At 45.3% G+C, this 17,053-nt stretch overlaps 1 pseudogene; it reads right to left on the reverse strand.

Annotated features, from left to right (window-relative positions):
- Nucleotides 1-12,978: 12,978 nt before the first annotated feature.
- On the reverse strand, nt 12,979-14,435 carry LOC132225756 (programmed cell death protein 2-like; annotated as a pseudogene).
- Between the last annotated feature and the right edge of the window lie 2,618 nt (nt 14,436-17,053).

The following is a 17,053-nucleotide window of genomic DNA, read 5'->3' on the forward strand; positions in this document are numbered from 1 at the left end:
TGGAGAGGAACGAAGGCCCAGGCCAAATGCCGGGACACAGCTCCCAGAGGACACCCAGCTCCAGCTTCCCAGGCACATGAATGAGCCATTCTGGAAGCAAGTCCTCCAGGCCTAGTCAAGCCACCCAACAGAGTTCTGTGTGAAGGAGAAATGAGCCTTCCCACACTGTGTAACTGTGAGGAGAATGTGATTGCTGTTTCTTAAACCATGAATTATAGCAAAGAAGAAAGATGCTTTGTAATTATGTTCTGTGAATAAAGCTTTTTCAGAAAAGTGATTCTATCTAAATCCAACAATCTTGCTTCTCATTACAGAATGTGCTTTCAGTCATTCTGACCAAAACTTTGTATCTTTAAAGACTTTACTGTCCAGAACAGAAACTGAGATTGTGACTCATTGTTTGGAATCCTGGGTGTAGAAGGAAGGGTGCTGTGTAAAGATGCTTGCCAAATCTCTGATAGTGGCCCAACATGAGTCTCTCTCAGGAAAGTTGCAATAGGAATGGACTGGGTGGAGAACGCCTATAATGGCTACTGGTTGGGTCTCTGGGCCCTGCACACTGTGCCTCTCCTTTTTAGGGAAACGATAACATCAAACTTCGTTCAATGCATTGGCCTTGCTGTATCATCACTTAGTCACCTCCTTGCATTAAACTCCCATGGGTGCAGCTAGTTCTTCCTCAATCCTTACCTTTCTGGTCAGCTTTGGGAGGTCTTCCCTGTGCATGTGCAGCCAGGCCTGCATCCAGGAGCTTTGGACAAAAACTACATGGACTTCTGGTGCCAGGTTTATTGGAGGCCATTAAAAAGGTGGAACTGAAATCCTGGGTCCACCCCTGACTCATACTCTTGTTATGTATGACAATGAATTTATACATAGGTTCAATTTTATTTTGTTATCTGTTTACATATGACGCAGTGCATCTTACACAGCCTGCTTCAGAGTTCCCTTCCTAGTGCTGTTGCTGATGGAACACTCTAACATGTGCATAAAAATAGGTACAAGATTACGTATTGCAGCTTTTTTTAGGGTAAAACTGAAAAATTGGGAACAACTTATGTGACTTTCAAAGAAGACAAATGAAATAAACTACAATTTATTCATAAAATAGAATCTAGGCAGCCCTAAGAAATATTGATGAGCTTTTAGGAATCCAAATATATATATATATATATATCCTATATAATAAAAGCCTAATATGCTAAGTATCCAACTGTTTGTTTGACTGTTTGACCAGTCGTTATGATGTGCACTGACCCAGGGGGCAGATGCTCCAATTGGTAGGTTAGCTTGCTGATGGGGTCTGGTCGATCAAGACTGGGCAAGACGGGCTGAACATGCCCTGAAGCCCTCCCATAGTCCCTCCCCGGCCCCGATTGTGCACCGATGGTGGCCCTCTAGTGTATCTCTATATATAAAACCCTAATATGCAAATAGACTGAATGGTGGAACAGCCAAACAACTGGTTGCTATGACGTGCGTTGACCACCAGGGGGTGCACGCAGAACATGGTGGGCATCGGCAGCAGGCGGCAGAGCACAGAACATGGCAGGAGTTGGCCGCGGTGGGATGGTGGAGCAGGTGAGCAGGGACACCAGACCAAGGCAGGGTGCTGGTTGCTGTCATTGGGGCAAGCCTCTGGTGGTTATTGAAAATTCTTTGCTTCGGAGAAACTAAGATGGCAGCATAGATAAACACCGGGAAATTGCTGCTTCCCACAACAATTGATAAATGCATCAAAAACACAAGCCGGACTCATCCAGAACTACAGGAGAGCTGGCTGAGTGTAAATTCTACACCTAGAAGGAAAGAAAAGCACACTGAGAGCCAGAGGAGCTGCAGAGGTGGAGTGCAGAGGTACGGGGGCTCGCGCGCGGAAAGGGTCTGGCACCTGAGGACACAGCTGTCTTTTTGAATACCAAGGGAGACACAAGCTCCCGACGGCTCTGAAATCCGGTTCCAGGAAATCTCTGGGGACACAGGACTCATACGGGGAGAAACTGGCCTCTCTGGCAGCGGGCGAGCTTGAGGGCAGCTTTCCCTCAGAGGTGCTTACAGCCATTGCTGGGACACTGGGACTCGCGACTCCTTAGGGCGGGGCTGAGGCTCCGCCATAGCTGCTTCCTCCGCCCTTTGATTCCTTGAGACCCCGCCCCACCCAGGCTGCAGCAGAGGCTTTTGCATATGAATGCCCCGGCCATTTGCAACCTGTAACTACCTAACCGCAGCCGCAGCCGGGCCAGATAGACCCAGAGCTTCCAAGAGCATCATCAGGGCACTTCCAAACTCCAAAAAAAGGAAGGGGAATCTGCAGTTCTCTTCATAGTTCCTGCTGTGTAACCTCAGGCAGAGGCTAAATTAGCACATCCTTATATCCAAGAGCCACTGTACCCAGTGGTCAGAGGGGGACCATCCAGATCACAACTCCTCAGATCCATAAGGGACACACTCAGGGTGCAGTCTCAGTGAGCACCAAAGCCCCACTGAAGCAAGTCTTCCCCCGGGAGGGTGTCTTCAGCACAGAAGTTCTCCCACCATAGACACAGCTGATTCTCACTGCCAATTGGCCTGGAGGTCAATTCCTCCCAGTGAGCCTACAACAACCAAGGCATAGCTACAACAAGACTGTGCACAAAGCCCATAAGGGGGTGCACCAAGAGGGTCCACCTCAGGTAACTGGGGAGGCTGAGCCACTGGGCCCTACAGGACACCTAGCACACAAAGCCATTCTATCAACACAGGGAAGCAGCCAAAATGCGGAGACAAAGAAACAGGTCACAAATGGCAGAAACGGAGGAAAGCAAACGACTGGATATAGAGTTCAAGGCCACGTTTATAAGGTTTTTCAAGAATTTTATGGAAACCGCAGATAAATTTAATGAGTCCCTCAATAAGTATAGTGAGACCATGGAGGACATGAAAAAGGACCAACTAGAAATTAAGCATACACTGACTGAAATAAAGAATAATTTACAGAGATCCAACAGCAGACAAGAGGATCCCAAGAATCAAGTCAAAGATTTGAAATACAAAGAAACAAAAAATACCCAACTGAAAAAGAAAAAAGAAAAGAGATTCCAAAAATATGAAGATAGTGTAAGGAGCCTCTGGGACAACTTCAAGCGTACCAACATCAGAATTATAGGGGTACCAGAAGAAGAGAGAGGGCAAGATATTGAAAACCTATTTGAAGAAATAATGACAGAAAACTTCCCCCACCTGGTGAAAGAAATAGACTTACAAGTCCAGGAAGCGCAGAGAACCCCAAACAAAAGGAATCCAAAGAGGACCACACCAAGACACATCATAATTAAAATGCCAAGAGCAAAAGACAAAGAGAGAATCTTAAAAGCAGCAAGAGAAAGAAACTCAGTTACCTACAAGGGAGTACCCATACGACTGTCAGCTGATTTCTCAACAGAAACCATGCAGGCCAGAAGAGAGTGGCAAGAAATATTCAAAGTGATGAATAGCAAGAACCTGCAACCAAGATTACTTTATCCAGCAAAGCTATCATTCAGAATAGAAGGTCAGATAAAGAGCTTCACGGATAAGAAAAAGCTAAAGGAGTTCATCACCACCAAACCAGCATTATATGAAATGCTGAAAGGTATTCTTTAAGAAGAGGAAGAAGAAAAAGGAACTCTTACCATTTGCCACAGCATGGATGGAACTGGAGAGCGGATAAATACCACATGATCTCACTCATTTGTGGAATATAATGAACAACATAAACTGATGAACAAGGACTGATCCAGAGACGGAGAGGCATTGATTGGACTGTCGGGCCTTGGAGGGAGGGTAGGGGAGGGTGGGGGAAAGGGGGAAAGATCAACCAAAGGACTTACATGCAGGCATATAGGCCTAACCAATGGACACGGACAACGGGGGGGTGGGGGGGTAGAGGGTAACGTGGGGACAAGGACACATATGTAATATCTTAATCAATAAAAATATATTAAAAAAAATAAAGTTAATGAGAGGGAAAAAAGAAAAAAAAAAAAAAGAAAATTCTTTGCTTCTAGGCACCATGGTCCTGCCCAGTGCTCTCACCCGCTACCGGCGACGGCCCTGCTTGCACCCACTGCTGGTGCCGGCCCCAATCGCTCTGCGCAGTCAGAGGGTGCGAGCGGGGCCAGCACCATCAGCGCATGGGAGCGGTGACAGCGGGAGCAGGGTTGCTGGCAGGGGCCGTGGTGGGAGGGGCCAGGTGGGGGCGTGGAGGATGGGCCGAGACCAGCCCCTGTGCCCACCACAGCCTCTTGGCACACAGTTCCTTTCAAGGTGCATGAATTCATGCACTGGGCCCCTAGTGTGTATATATATATATATATATATATATATATATATATATATATATATATATATATATCCTACTTTTTTAAAGAGAAAAATGGGGCCTACATGTACCCATATTTATACACATCTAAATATATAACATTTATAGAAAAGTGCAAGCAGTATTCTGTGAACACAATTACCATTGGGGAGGGGAAGCAATGTAACAAATATTGTCAACTCTCACTGTGTAATCTCTAGTTTTCAACAGATGAAACAGTTTTCAATAAAATATATCCTGTTGTCTGTATTGTCATTTTAAGCAATATCAGAAGATCGGGATAGACCTAAGGTAGATAGAGAAAAGGTGACAGGAGGGAAGAGTCACATAGAGGGAGAGAGACAGAGCAAAACTCCTCAGCAACGGAGAGTCCAGGTGGAGAGAGGTCGGGAGGAGGGCGGCAGATCTTGTTGTTGGCATTGGCATTGGCGGTGGCTGGCCTGCCTCTGGACCCACACAGAACAAAGCTCACCAATCCCCCTCTGCCTGGGGACAGTCCATGGCAACAGGTCTGCTCAGTCCAGGGGGCTTTCCCCTGACCCCCTGATCTGAGCAGAGCTGACTGGACAGCTCTCCCACTCCCCACCTACAACCTGGAGCTGGGACTCCACACGTCCCTCCAGCCAGAGTCTGAGAGCAGAGGGGAAATATGTTCCTTCATCCTAGTCACCGGTGAGATCATCCCTGGCCATGAGGACCAACTTGTCTTGGTGGAAATGAAGTGGGTTAGACAAAGACATGTAGGTCCCAGTCCTTGGATGGAGGTGCCTTGCAATTGAGTAGGTCCTGAGGCTGAGAGGGTGATGGATACCTGAGTCATCAGAAGTTCTTTTTCTTTACCGCTCACATTGGCTCAGGTTAAAATTATGAGAACCTATGCTAATTGTCTGGAGTCTTTCCAAACAATTTCACAGCAGGAAGGCCATGAGCAAGATTGCCTACCCAGGAATGGAAGGCAAAGTTACTCAGAGAAATTTTATCTCTGGATGCTATCACCTTCCTATCAGGCTTCAAATCTCTCCACCTTAAAATGCACACCACACCTTTGCTTAGGACCCAGCACAGCAGGAGGGCAAAGAAGGAAACAAGTCAGGTCTCATAACCTTACACCACACCTTGCAGACCAAAAAACAAACAAAAACACAATTCTTTAATTGAGCGCTCAATTAAGCATAACGTTGGCATTCGGCATTGCTTTATTTTGAATTACACCATGATGAGATGGGACAAACAGCGCTGTGTTCTCCAAAGCCCTCAGAGCATTCTGCACCCCACCCCACCCCTGTATCCCAGGGCCAGGCGGATCCCAGGCTCCTCTCGGGCGGCTGCAGGAATCATGGGCTCTGGTCCCTCTGGCAGGTCTCTCTTCAACTAGAACGACAGAGGGACTTTGTGAGACTGGGCTTGAGGGAGACATAGATGCAGAGCAGGTGAACGAGAATCTGGGACAAGAGGTGGAGAAAAGGAGGACAGAGCAGGGCGCCCTGCCTGGAGGACCCAGACATTAAACTGTCCCCTGCTCACCCCACACTCTCTGCAGCCTGGAGCACAGCAGGGCCTACCTGAGGCATTCCTTCATGACGGGAGCAGAGGAGCAGTCAGACTTCTCTCCTGGCACCTTTTCCTCAAAGTCATCTTAGTCATCTTCTCCAGGAAACCAAAGGATTTGAGGCTGCACAGCTGGAAACAGGGTCAGTAGGTGCAGTTATATCCACACGGAGACTCTGGACAAAGAGCACTAGGTCTCTTCCACATGGCAGTTCTCCCTGGCATCATAGATCTGGTCCCACACCTGTTCCCAGGGGCAGCCTGGGGGATAGAAAAGTGTCTGAGAATCTGAAATGGCTCTTTTGTTGCAGCTTAAAGGCCCACATGTCATTCTGGAGGGTCTCTGGGTGACCTCGGTCAGATCAGAGAATTCCCAACTCCCAAGTCACTCTTATGAGAACCAAATGGAAAGCAGGAAACCCCATGTGAGCTCTCCACTGGACTGGAGGGGCTGGGCAGTGCATTCAATCAAGCTATGCCTGGCCCATGCACAATTTTCAAGGAACACTGTGTGTTCAGGGGGCTGAGTCTGCTCAGCTACTTCTTCCTTGTTGTGTTAGCACACCCCAGTAGACCGTGTTACATACACTTACACTGCAAGATGCTACTGGTGTTTCGTTCCATGATCACATGGCACAGTCACGTGTCAAGTTGTGAGACACTTAGAACAGTGCCTTCCTCCTGGTAAAACGTTATGAGTGATTAATAAATAACCTTTAGTAATAAAAGTGTAATATGCTAATGAGACTGGATGACCTTCCCGATAAAGCCGGGCCTGTGAGGAAAGCCCAGGTCCCGGGTGCCAGAGGGAAGTCGGGGTGCTGGCAGCCGGGGGAAGGAAGGCCCACTCTTGCACAAATTTCGTGCATCGGGCCACTAGTAGAAAATAATATTTCCATAGCTATAACTTTACAACATTTAGAAATCTATTCTGATATGCCCTATATCAACCAATCTAAATTGCAATCAGGATTAACACATTGTGGGAAGAAAAAATGGCGGCTGAATAGGCAGAAGCATAGCGGGGCCAGACTGGAAATACAAGGAAATCGGAGAACATCCACCTGGAATTAACAAATTAGGCCCAGCTGATGAGGCAACTTGTAGCAAGAAAGAACAGAAGATGCCTCGAGAGCGGTAGGAAGGGTGATGAGGGCTCAAGAGGAGTGGCAGGCTGGCAGCCGAAAGGGAGAGGGGGAAGCTGCGTTAGGGGAGTATCAGCTCCCTCAGAAAAATAGAAGCCTGGCTCAGGCTGAGCACCAGAGCCACATCCACACCAGCATGCACTCACAGGCAGGGGCAGGGGTAACATCTAACTGTGACAAGGAAAAGCCGCAGGGCTGCTGGCTGCTGGGGAGTCTGAACCTGAGACCACAGCAGCGAGGGTGGGGCTTCAAGGGGAAAGCAGCTCAGTGCTGGGGGCAGAGAAAACCATGGTTTTGTTGTTGTTTTTGTTCTGTTTTGTCTTTTTATTATTATTATTCTTTAAACCCAGAACACAGGACTTTTCCATTGCAATTACCGGAGGCTTTGGCACAGGGAGGGAGGCAGGGACTTGAGGTGCCTGAGAGGCAGGGGAGGGAAGCAGGGCAGGGAGGCATGGCCAGGGGTCCTGCTCTGGGAGGTTCTTTGGCTTCCAAACCTAAGCAGCCATTTCTCCCCAGAGGAGCTACCCCTCCCAGTAGCCTCAAGACAGAAGACACAGCCTGTCACACTCTGCATTTTGAGCTTTACAGAGGAAATGAAGGCAGAGGCCAAGCTTATGGGTCTGAACAGTCTTAAGGAGCCCTCAGTGACTGGGTTGGATGAGGGGGGCTGTCTGCCCTGCTATCTGGGAACCACACTGATAAAAACTTGAGTGTCCCAGCTGACCCCATTTGTCTCCATACAAGGATCTCTGACCAACCAAGGGCAGAGTAATATTTTGGGCCACACGCAGAGGAGTACCTCTGGGACAGGAAAGAGCACCCATCTTACTCCCTGAAAGTGTAACAGCACTGACCCCACCTAAAGCAGTGTCAGAAACAGACGCTTGAGTGATTAAGATTGACAGCTGACAGACAGGCAAAGAGGACAGATGGGCCCCGCCTGCTTGCAACCTAGGCCTATGGAGATGGACACAAAGAGAATCAGTGGATCGCTTGGAGCTTCAAGCAGGGGCTAAAAGCCAAAAGACTGTGCCTGACAGTGGTTAGCACCTAAGTACCTAACAGGAAGCCACGAATTGGCAGACAGAACAGAAGAGTGGGACCTAAACCAGCTCCCATGGGGCATTAAAACTCAGCTAAAGCAAATGACACTTCACTTTTTTATTTTTATTTTTTTTTATATTTTGTACCTTTTTTCTTCCTCTTTTCTCTTTTTTCCTCCCACTTATCTTCTCCTTTACCCATTTTAGTTTTTCTCTCTTCTTCCTTTTTTCCCCTTTTCAAAAATGATCCTCTTTATCTGCTTTATTGATGTACTATTATTCTCATCTCTGTTGGTTTATTCATATATCTAATTTCCTCTTCCCTGCTCCTACTCCATTTCCCCTTCTCTTTTATTCTTCTTCACTACTCATTTCTTTTCTCTTCTCTTGCTCTTTTCTTCTCCTAATTTTTTAACTTATTTCACTTCCTAACTTTAGGCCTATCTGCTCCCTCCTCTACTCTCCTTTCAGATATATATATATTCTTTTATTCTTTCTTCTTACCTTCTATTTTTTCTCCCTCTTCTATTCTAAACCATGGTACTTTCCCTATTCCTCCAATTTCTTAACCTTAGTTTCTTTCCTTTTTAAATTGTTTATTTATTTCAGAGAGGAAGGTAGAAGGAGAGAGAGAAACATCAATGATGAGAGAGAATCATTGATCAGCTGCCTCCTGTACACCCAGAGCCATAACCTGGGCATGTGCCCTTGACTGGAATTGAATCTGGGGCCCTTCAGTGCACAGGTGGACTATCTATTCACTTAACCAAAACAGCTAGTGCAAACCTTATTGTCTTTATTTAACCTCTGCATCTACATATTCTTCCCCCCTCCCCCACCCCCCACCCCTGCTTTTTCTCTGGAAGTTTTTGTTTGTGCTTTTTGGTTGATTTGTTTGTTCTGTTGTTTTCTCCCAAGGTTCTTTCTTTTGTTCATTTTTCTCTCTATCATTCTTGTTCTCTTTTCTCTTCCCTGGTTCTCTTTTCTCTGGTGGGTGACTTGTGTGCATTTGTGTTCTCTGACTTCTGTGTCATGTCTTGTCATGTTGTGTTTTGTGCTGTTCAGTCAGCACCTCCACAATTGCTGGCATGATGTGGTAGGGAGTGAGCCACATAATCAGACACCCTGAGAGAAGACTCCATCCACGAAAGGACAATAACATTCAACACCCAACTACATCATAAGAACCCAAATATCTCAAGTAGGGGGCTTCCCTAGAACACCCAGCCCAGGAGACCTGAGAGACTGCACCACTGGGTCCCACAAAACATCAACTACGTAAGACCAATCCAAACAATCTGGGTGACATAGCAATTTGATCTAATATATAGAAACAATTACAAAGGAACAGCAATGATGACGAGACAAAGAAACAATCCTCAAATGAAAGAAAAGGCATAATTACCCCAAAAGGAACTAAATGAAATGGAGGGAAGCAATATGTCAGAGAAAGAATTCAGAGTAATGGTTATAAGGATGTTAAAATATCTGGATGCGAAATTCATCAACATGTGTAAGAATCAAGAGGAAATGAAGAGTAACATAGCTGAAATAAAGAACACAATGGAAGGTTTCAACAGTCGCCTATAAGAAATTGAGGATCAAATCAGCAAGTTAAAAACACCTACTCAGAGCAGCAACTGGAAAAAATTAAAAAGCAGGGGAGTCTAAGAGAGCTTTGAAACAATACGAAACAAAACAATATCCGCATAATAGGGGTTCCAGAAGGAGAGGAAACTGAACAAGGAATTGAAAACCTGTTTGAATAAAACTTCCCTGATTTGGGGAAGAAAAAAGTCACACAAGTCCAAGAAGCACAGAGAATCCCAAACAAGATGAACCAACCAGGCCAACACCAAGACACATCATAATTAAGTTGGCAAACATAAAAGACCAAGTATCTTAAAGGCTGCCAGAGACAGACAGAAAGTCCTCTGCAGGGAGGCCTTTGCTGACCACTGTATCTGAAATGGCCCCAGTCTACATGCACCCTAATTCCTCCTTCCACTCTGACATATTTTTGTTGCCCTTGTTTCTGTTGCATAATAATATATGTATTTGCTTTGTTTTGCTCTGCTTACACCAATAACTAATTTTCTATGATGCCAGGGACTTTGTTTTGTTCACAGTCAAAGGAAGCCCTGTCTGTCATAAAATGGCACTTTGCATAGAGGTTTTACCACAAGGGCCTAATCTGCAACTTTAGACTGAAACTTCCTTCAAGGATCTTCCTTGGTAGAGTAGAAACCAGCAGAAGCTAGAGGAGGAATAGGCTTCATTGGAGAGAGTTATACAAAAAATAAAAATCAAACATTAGGGAAAATACATAAGGTTATTTTCATGGTGCCAGTATGTGCAGCCCACCTCAGGACCATATCTCTGGTTCCCAAAACCACATCAACACACTGCAAGACAGCAGGATACTGGCCCCTTACTGCAGGCACAACCCCTCCTATGCAGGCTCTTTCAAATCCTGGCATTCTCTCTCCCCTCTTATGGGCTCCTCCCCACTCCTCAGAGACATTCTCTGCTCTTGACACATTTTATCCAAGATTTATTTGTCTTAAAGGCTCTTAAATAAACATGAAAGGTGGTCACATATGCAAAAGGCATCAACTAGGGCAGCATTACTTTGTATAAAAGAGAAATCCTTTTTTATTACAAAAAATAACTTGTATTGTTTCTTAATTTTTCTGAAGTGTACAAATATTAAATGTACTGCTTGAAGAATTTATGTGTACAAACAACACTCACATAAAAATATAGACCATGTACATCTTTCAAGAACACTTTCTCATTCCCCTTGTCAGTCAGCAACTCCATCCAGATTTAATAATATTCTTTTTATGTATCTTTCTAGATTTATTTCTGTGCACATACATATGTACAAACATTTTTAAAATATCTGAACATACTATGGATACCAATTATAATGGTATCTTGGTATCAATTTATATCTGCACCTTATTTGGTGGGCATATAGGTCTGTGTCATTAAAACTGCATACACTGCCACTGGATAGATGCACCAAAATTTATGTAATTTCCTGTATTGGACTTTTAAAAAAAATATTTTTTATTGATTTCAAAGAAGAAGGGAAAGGGAAAGAGAGATAAAAACATCAATGATGAGAGATAATCATTGGCTGCATTCTGCACAACCCCCTACTGGGGACTGAGCCGTTAACCTGGGCATGTGCCCTTGACTGGACTCAACCCAGGACCCTTAAATCCGCAGGCCAACACTCTATCCACTGAGCCAGACCAGTTAGGGCTATTGGACATTTTTGTTTCACTGATATGTAGAAATTCTAAAACATCATCTTTGTCCCTCTCTCTGGTATAATTATTTCCTTAGGATAATGTCCTAAAAATAGAATATGATTTCACTGATATGTGGAATCTAATGAACAAAATAAACTAACCAACAAAATAGAAACAGACTCATAGACACAGAGGACAGACTGACAGATTGCCGGGAGCCGGTCCATCCTTGCTGTTTCAAGGGACCTGGCATATATGGCATACTGTTCTTAATATGTTTGCTCACCTTCTTGGCACTATGTGTTTTAACCAAGGTCACCTCTCTGAGAAAGGTTGTTTCCCCAGGTAGGGATTTTCCCCTGAAGTTAGGGAGGGAATAAAACCCCTGAACTAAGTGCCAGGCGGGTAATTAATCACTTTAACTATGAATAATCATGCTTAAGCTACATAATCTTTACTCCCTGGAATGGAGATAAGAAACGCCCTAACCTTTGGAATAGAGATTGATAGGATTGGAATCAACTGGTATAAATACAGATGTAAAAAGACAACAGGACACAGAACCTAGACACAGAACCTACACAGAACCTAGACACAGAACCTAGAGACTGAACATGGCAAAAGATCCTGGGAAGAAACTGGCAACAGAACCTAGAGACAGAACCTAGCGAGAGAACCTGGCTGGAGAACCTAGAGACAGAACCTGGCTACAGAACCTGGATAGAACATGGCAAGAGAACCTGACTAGAACCTGGTGACTGAACCTGGCTGAAGAACCTAGAGACAGAACCTGGCTACAGAACCTGGATAGAACATGGCAAGAGAACCTGACTAGAACCTGGTGACAGAACCTGGCTGGAGAACCTAGCGAGGGAACATGGCTGGAGAACCTGGAGAACCTGGCTGGAGAACCTAGCAAGAGAACCGAACCAGAACTTGGCTAGAAATCCAAACCAGAACTTCGCTGGAGATCCTGAACAGAACTTGGCTGGAGATCCTGGCTAGCGATCCTGGCTAGGCTGCTGATCAACTGAATGCTGTCTACATGTCATTCCTTCTTCACCGACTCCATCTACACCTTTGGGAACCCCTGGACCTGCTGGGGTTGGACCCCAGCATCTGGCGCCCAAACAGGGACCCCTAGGTAAGCCCCCCATTCCCCTAGGTAAGCACCCCGCACTTGGGACAGATAGGACTCCACCGTAGGAAGAGGGTGGATAGTCTTCACCTACTCCGTCCACACCTTTGGGAACCCCTGGACCTGCTGGGGTTGGACCCCAGCATCAGATGTCAGAGCGGAGGAGGCTGTGTGAAAAAGGAAAAGGGATTAAACAACAAAAAGAAAAAAAACCATCATAGGCACTGACACCAGAATGGTGATTACTAGAGAGGAAGGGGGTGGGGGAGGTAGAAGAGGGTAACTTGGGGATAAGTGGGGATTGAAGGATAGTTGACTTGGGGTGGGTGGTGAACACACAATACAAAGTACAGATGATGTATTATAGAATTGTGCACCTGAAACCAATTTTATTAACCAATGTCACCCCAATAAATTCAAAAATTTTTTTAAAGTCCTAAAAATGGAATTGCAAGGTCTAGGAGATTATGAGCATTTTGAAGGCTTTACTGCGTTGTCTTTAAGGTGCATCTGTTACATCTTGCTTCCAGACGAATTCCTCTGTGTAGCCAGTGCGGGGTCTGCAGCTCTGAGCACAGAAGCGGCCAGGATGCCCAATCAACATGCCTGCGCAGTCTGGGCCTTGCTTAGCTGGGCAGCTGAGGCCTGACCTGGAATCCAAATATCCTCTTGGCACCACAGGGGCAACCTGGAATAACCTTTCCTTGAGGCATATTTTCACCAGAGACCCAGATGGGGGCACCCCCTCGGCCATGTCTGAGAATCTCTCCTGGTTCCTGGGCTATTTTAGTTTTAAACCTCTGGGAAATTGTATCTTCCCTGGATTCATTTTTCCATGGGATCCAATTCTTTCTCAGCTACTTCACCCATGCTCCCTGTAATCTCCGATTCATCTCTGGTTTCTGAAATTTCAGGTGTAATCTCATCTTCTGTTTCTATGACAATTTTAAATTCTGGAAAATGGAAGCTGTGGTCTGCAACTGTATGGTTCAAATTATCTCACTGTCTGTAACCTGCTCGTGAGCAGATCTGCAGTCCACAGTCCGGTGCTACTTCCTGCAACCACACACCTTGTGACTGTCAGAGCATTTGGGGCCTTAACAGCAGCAAACCCTGCAGAGATGAGCTCAGACTTGAGCCGGAAGCACACGGATCCTCCCATCTCCGGGAAGGATGCTCAGAAGGTGGCCCATATGAGTAAAAGTCATTTTTCCCAGGTGGCTGATTTCTAAAAACACGTGAGCCGCTCAACACTGAGGCCGTGCGTGGTCCCAGAAGAGGAGCAGGCTGTTAGGGAAGGGTTAAGCAGAGCAGGCAGGGGCTTGTACGGCTGCAGTAGGCCCAGCCGCACCCAGCCACCAGCCCATTATGCTGAAACTTCTGGTCTCTCAGCCACCTCACCTGCACCACCCCCACGAATCCCAGTTCCACCGCTCCTGGGCACACACCCAGATTTAATGATATTCTAGTTAGATGGTCATGGATTAGTTTTGCCTGCTTTGAATGACCAATATGAACCACACAGTATGTTCTGTTCAGTGTTGGCTTTATTCATGGAACATGATGTCTGAGAGACACGGTATCTATGTGTGAAGCAGCAGATGGTGTTTGTCGCTGGGGAGCATTCGTTCCACTTGGTGAACTTACCACTGTCTACCTGTCTGTCTACCACTGATGGAAATGTGAGCTGTTCACAGTTTGGGACTGGAACGAATGAGGCTTCTCTGAACATTCCTGGACCTGCCTTTTGATGAACCCATGTGTATATCTCCTCAGAGGGAGTTACCAGTTCACAGGGTGGCCATATGTTCACTTTCACAGATAAACATGGTTCCAAAATGGTTAGAGCAATTCGCACCCCAGAGGGTCCCGGTTGCTGCACACCTTGCTGACACATGGTGCTGCCACCTTTAAACTGTAGCCGTTCTCATGGGTGAGTGGCTGTATCTCCTCCATTTCTCTGATGAGGACTGAAGTGCGAGTTTTCATCTGCACATGGACTATTTGGTAGCCTCTCATTTGAGGTGTCTGTTCTATTTCTATTTTTAAACATGGACTGTTGGTCTTTTTCTTATTGGTGCTACACTCTGGATGTGGTATTTCCTTGTCTCTAGCTCATCTCTCCTCTCTCTGACACAGTTTGTGTCTTGCCTTTTCACACTCTTCATGAACAGAAGTTCTTAATTTTAATAAAGTCCAATTTATTAATTGATTGATTAGCTTTTTGATGGTTAGTGCTTTTTGTGCCCCTTAAAGGAATTTTTTGTTTAATCCAAGTTTTCTTCTGGGAGACTCCTGGTCTAATCATTCACATTAGTCTTATAATCCACTTAAAATTCATTTTTGTGTTAGGTGTGAGGTAGTTCATTTCTCCATATGGGCATTCAATTACCTGGCACTACATAGAAAAAGACAATTCTTTCTCCATCTAATTGCAATGGTGCCCTTTGGAAAATTAGGTGACCATATACCTAATGTGGGTCTGTCTGGGCGCTCTGTCCTGTACCATTGATGAATTCTGTCCTTAAAGCAGTATAATACTGTTTTATTAGTGTTATCTTACACATAAGCATTATTTTCCTAAATTATTTTACTTTTTCTAGGTCCTTTGACAACATTCAGGAAGTAAATTTGCAGCAAAAATAAAAAGAATCCTGTTGGGTGTTTGAGTTTGATTGCAATGAATTGCTACCTCAGTCAGGGAGAATTTATACCTTAAGACTATAGAGAAATCCAAGCCAGGAGCATGGAAGAGATCTGTCTGAATTTATTTCGATATTCTTTATTTCAGCAATGTTTGGAAGTTGGCAGTGTGAAGACCTTGCACACTTGTATCAGATTCATTCCTAGGCATTTGGTCTTCCTGACTCTTTCTTATCAAATTGGATCCAATTCATTCCACTTCCTTCCTGGATACAGCTGCTGATGTTGATGTCAATAAACAGAGAGCATCTGCTCTGGCAGGGCCCTGTGCTGGACGCAGAGTACATAGCTGCCAGCAAGGCAAACATGGTTTAGTCTAGTGAAGGGGACAGACATTAAAGAAATAAGTATTGAACTACTTTTTAAAATCCATGTAAGAAAAGTAAAGGGACACAAGGAGAGATAACATAATCTGGGGAGAGAATGAGTGAGTGCCCCGAGGAAGAAGTGCTATCTGTACTGACAACTAGGGAATCAGGCCATGACCAATAGTTCATGTCATAAATGGTGTGTGTGTGTGTGTGTTCTAAATGTCCTTTAAGAAGGGAGAAGGGAAGCTTTAGTGGTAGTTTTGGGGGCATCTTTGATAATGCCAATGAATTTAAATAATTTAATAAGTGCCCAATCACCCCCATATTTTCCAAATATATTTATTTATTTTAGACTAGAGGCCCAGTGCACAAAATTCATGCACCAGTGGAGTCCCTCAGCCTGGCCTGAGCCCTCTCACAATCCAGGACCCCTCAGGGGATGTCAGACTGCAGGTTTTGGCCTAATCCCCACAGGCCAGGTTATCGGGCCAAAAGTCGTAGTCCAACATCCCCCAAGGAATGTAGCAGTGCCAGAAGCAGCAGGCAGAGGAGAGAAGGCTGAGTGGAGGCCAGGCATTCATCCTGGCCCACTGTGCCTGCTGCTGCCACCACAGCCCTCTGTAGTGCTGCTGCAGAGGTGAGAGAGGCTCCCATGGCTGCAGCTGGGCTTGCCAGCCATGAACCCAGCTTCTGGTTGAGAGGCACTCCCACTGTGGGAGCGCACTGATCACTAGGGGGCAGCTCCTGCATTGAGCATCTGCCCCCTGGTGTTCAGTGCACGTCATAGCAACCGGGCATTCCTGCGTTCTGGTCGACCGGTCATAACGGTCGCTTAGCTTTTATATATATAGATAAGTAACAATATTCTTTCTTAAAAAATAAATTTGAGAAATGGCACTAAAATGTATAATAAGCCTAAATGTATAATATTGTATTCCTGCAACATGTGAACAGTCACTGGTCTAACATACTGTTACTTTATGGCAAAAGTAAGTTCTTTAACAGATGTGCCTGGGCCTTGCTGAGCGTAAATTAAGTCCAGTAGAAGAAAACTGTGGAAATGTGGCTGGTTGGACAATTTAATGTGAGTGGACATAGATAATAGTTTGGTGAGGGACAAGGGAAGGGTAAAAGAGGGTGACTGGAGATGGGCAAAGGTGGGGAAGAAGGGAACACTGGCAATAACATCAACATTAAAAATTTTAAGTAAAAATAATTTTAAAAGCTAAAATATCAAGTCTTCACACACACACACTCAATTTCTAATCAGACCAGAACCCACACTTGGTGTTTTGAAGTTCCTGCTCCAGGCTGCTTTGAGCACACTGAATGTAAGCAGGCATGAGTCTTTGTGCAGGCCTGATTTATGGGATATGAAATGTATATCATTTGGTAACTCCTAATACAAAGTGTTTCAAATTCCTCTTCACAGGCAACCCAAATCCAGACCCAGTTACAAACCACAGATGCACTTTGATGCGTTCTTCCCTCAGCCCTGGGGCATGTGGAGAATTGTTTTACTCCGGAACGGTGCCTCTCTTGCCCCTCTAGACTCCTAAG

This window comes from Myotis daubentonii, unplaced genomic scaffold (genome assembly GCF_963259705.1).
Source record: "Myotis daubentonii unplaced genomic scaffold, mMyoDau2.1 SCAFFOLD_92, whole genome shotgun sequence".
In the NCBI taxonomy this organism is placed as follows: domain Eukaryota; kingdom Metazoa; phylum Chordata; class Mammalia; order Chiroptera; family Vespertilionidae; genus Myotis; species Myotis daubentonii.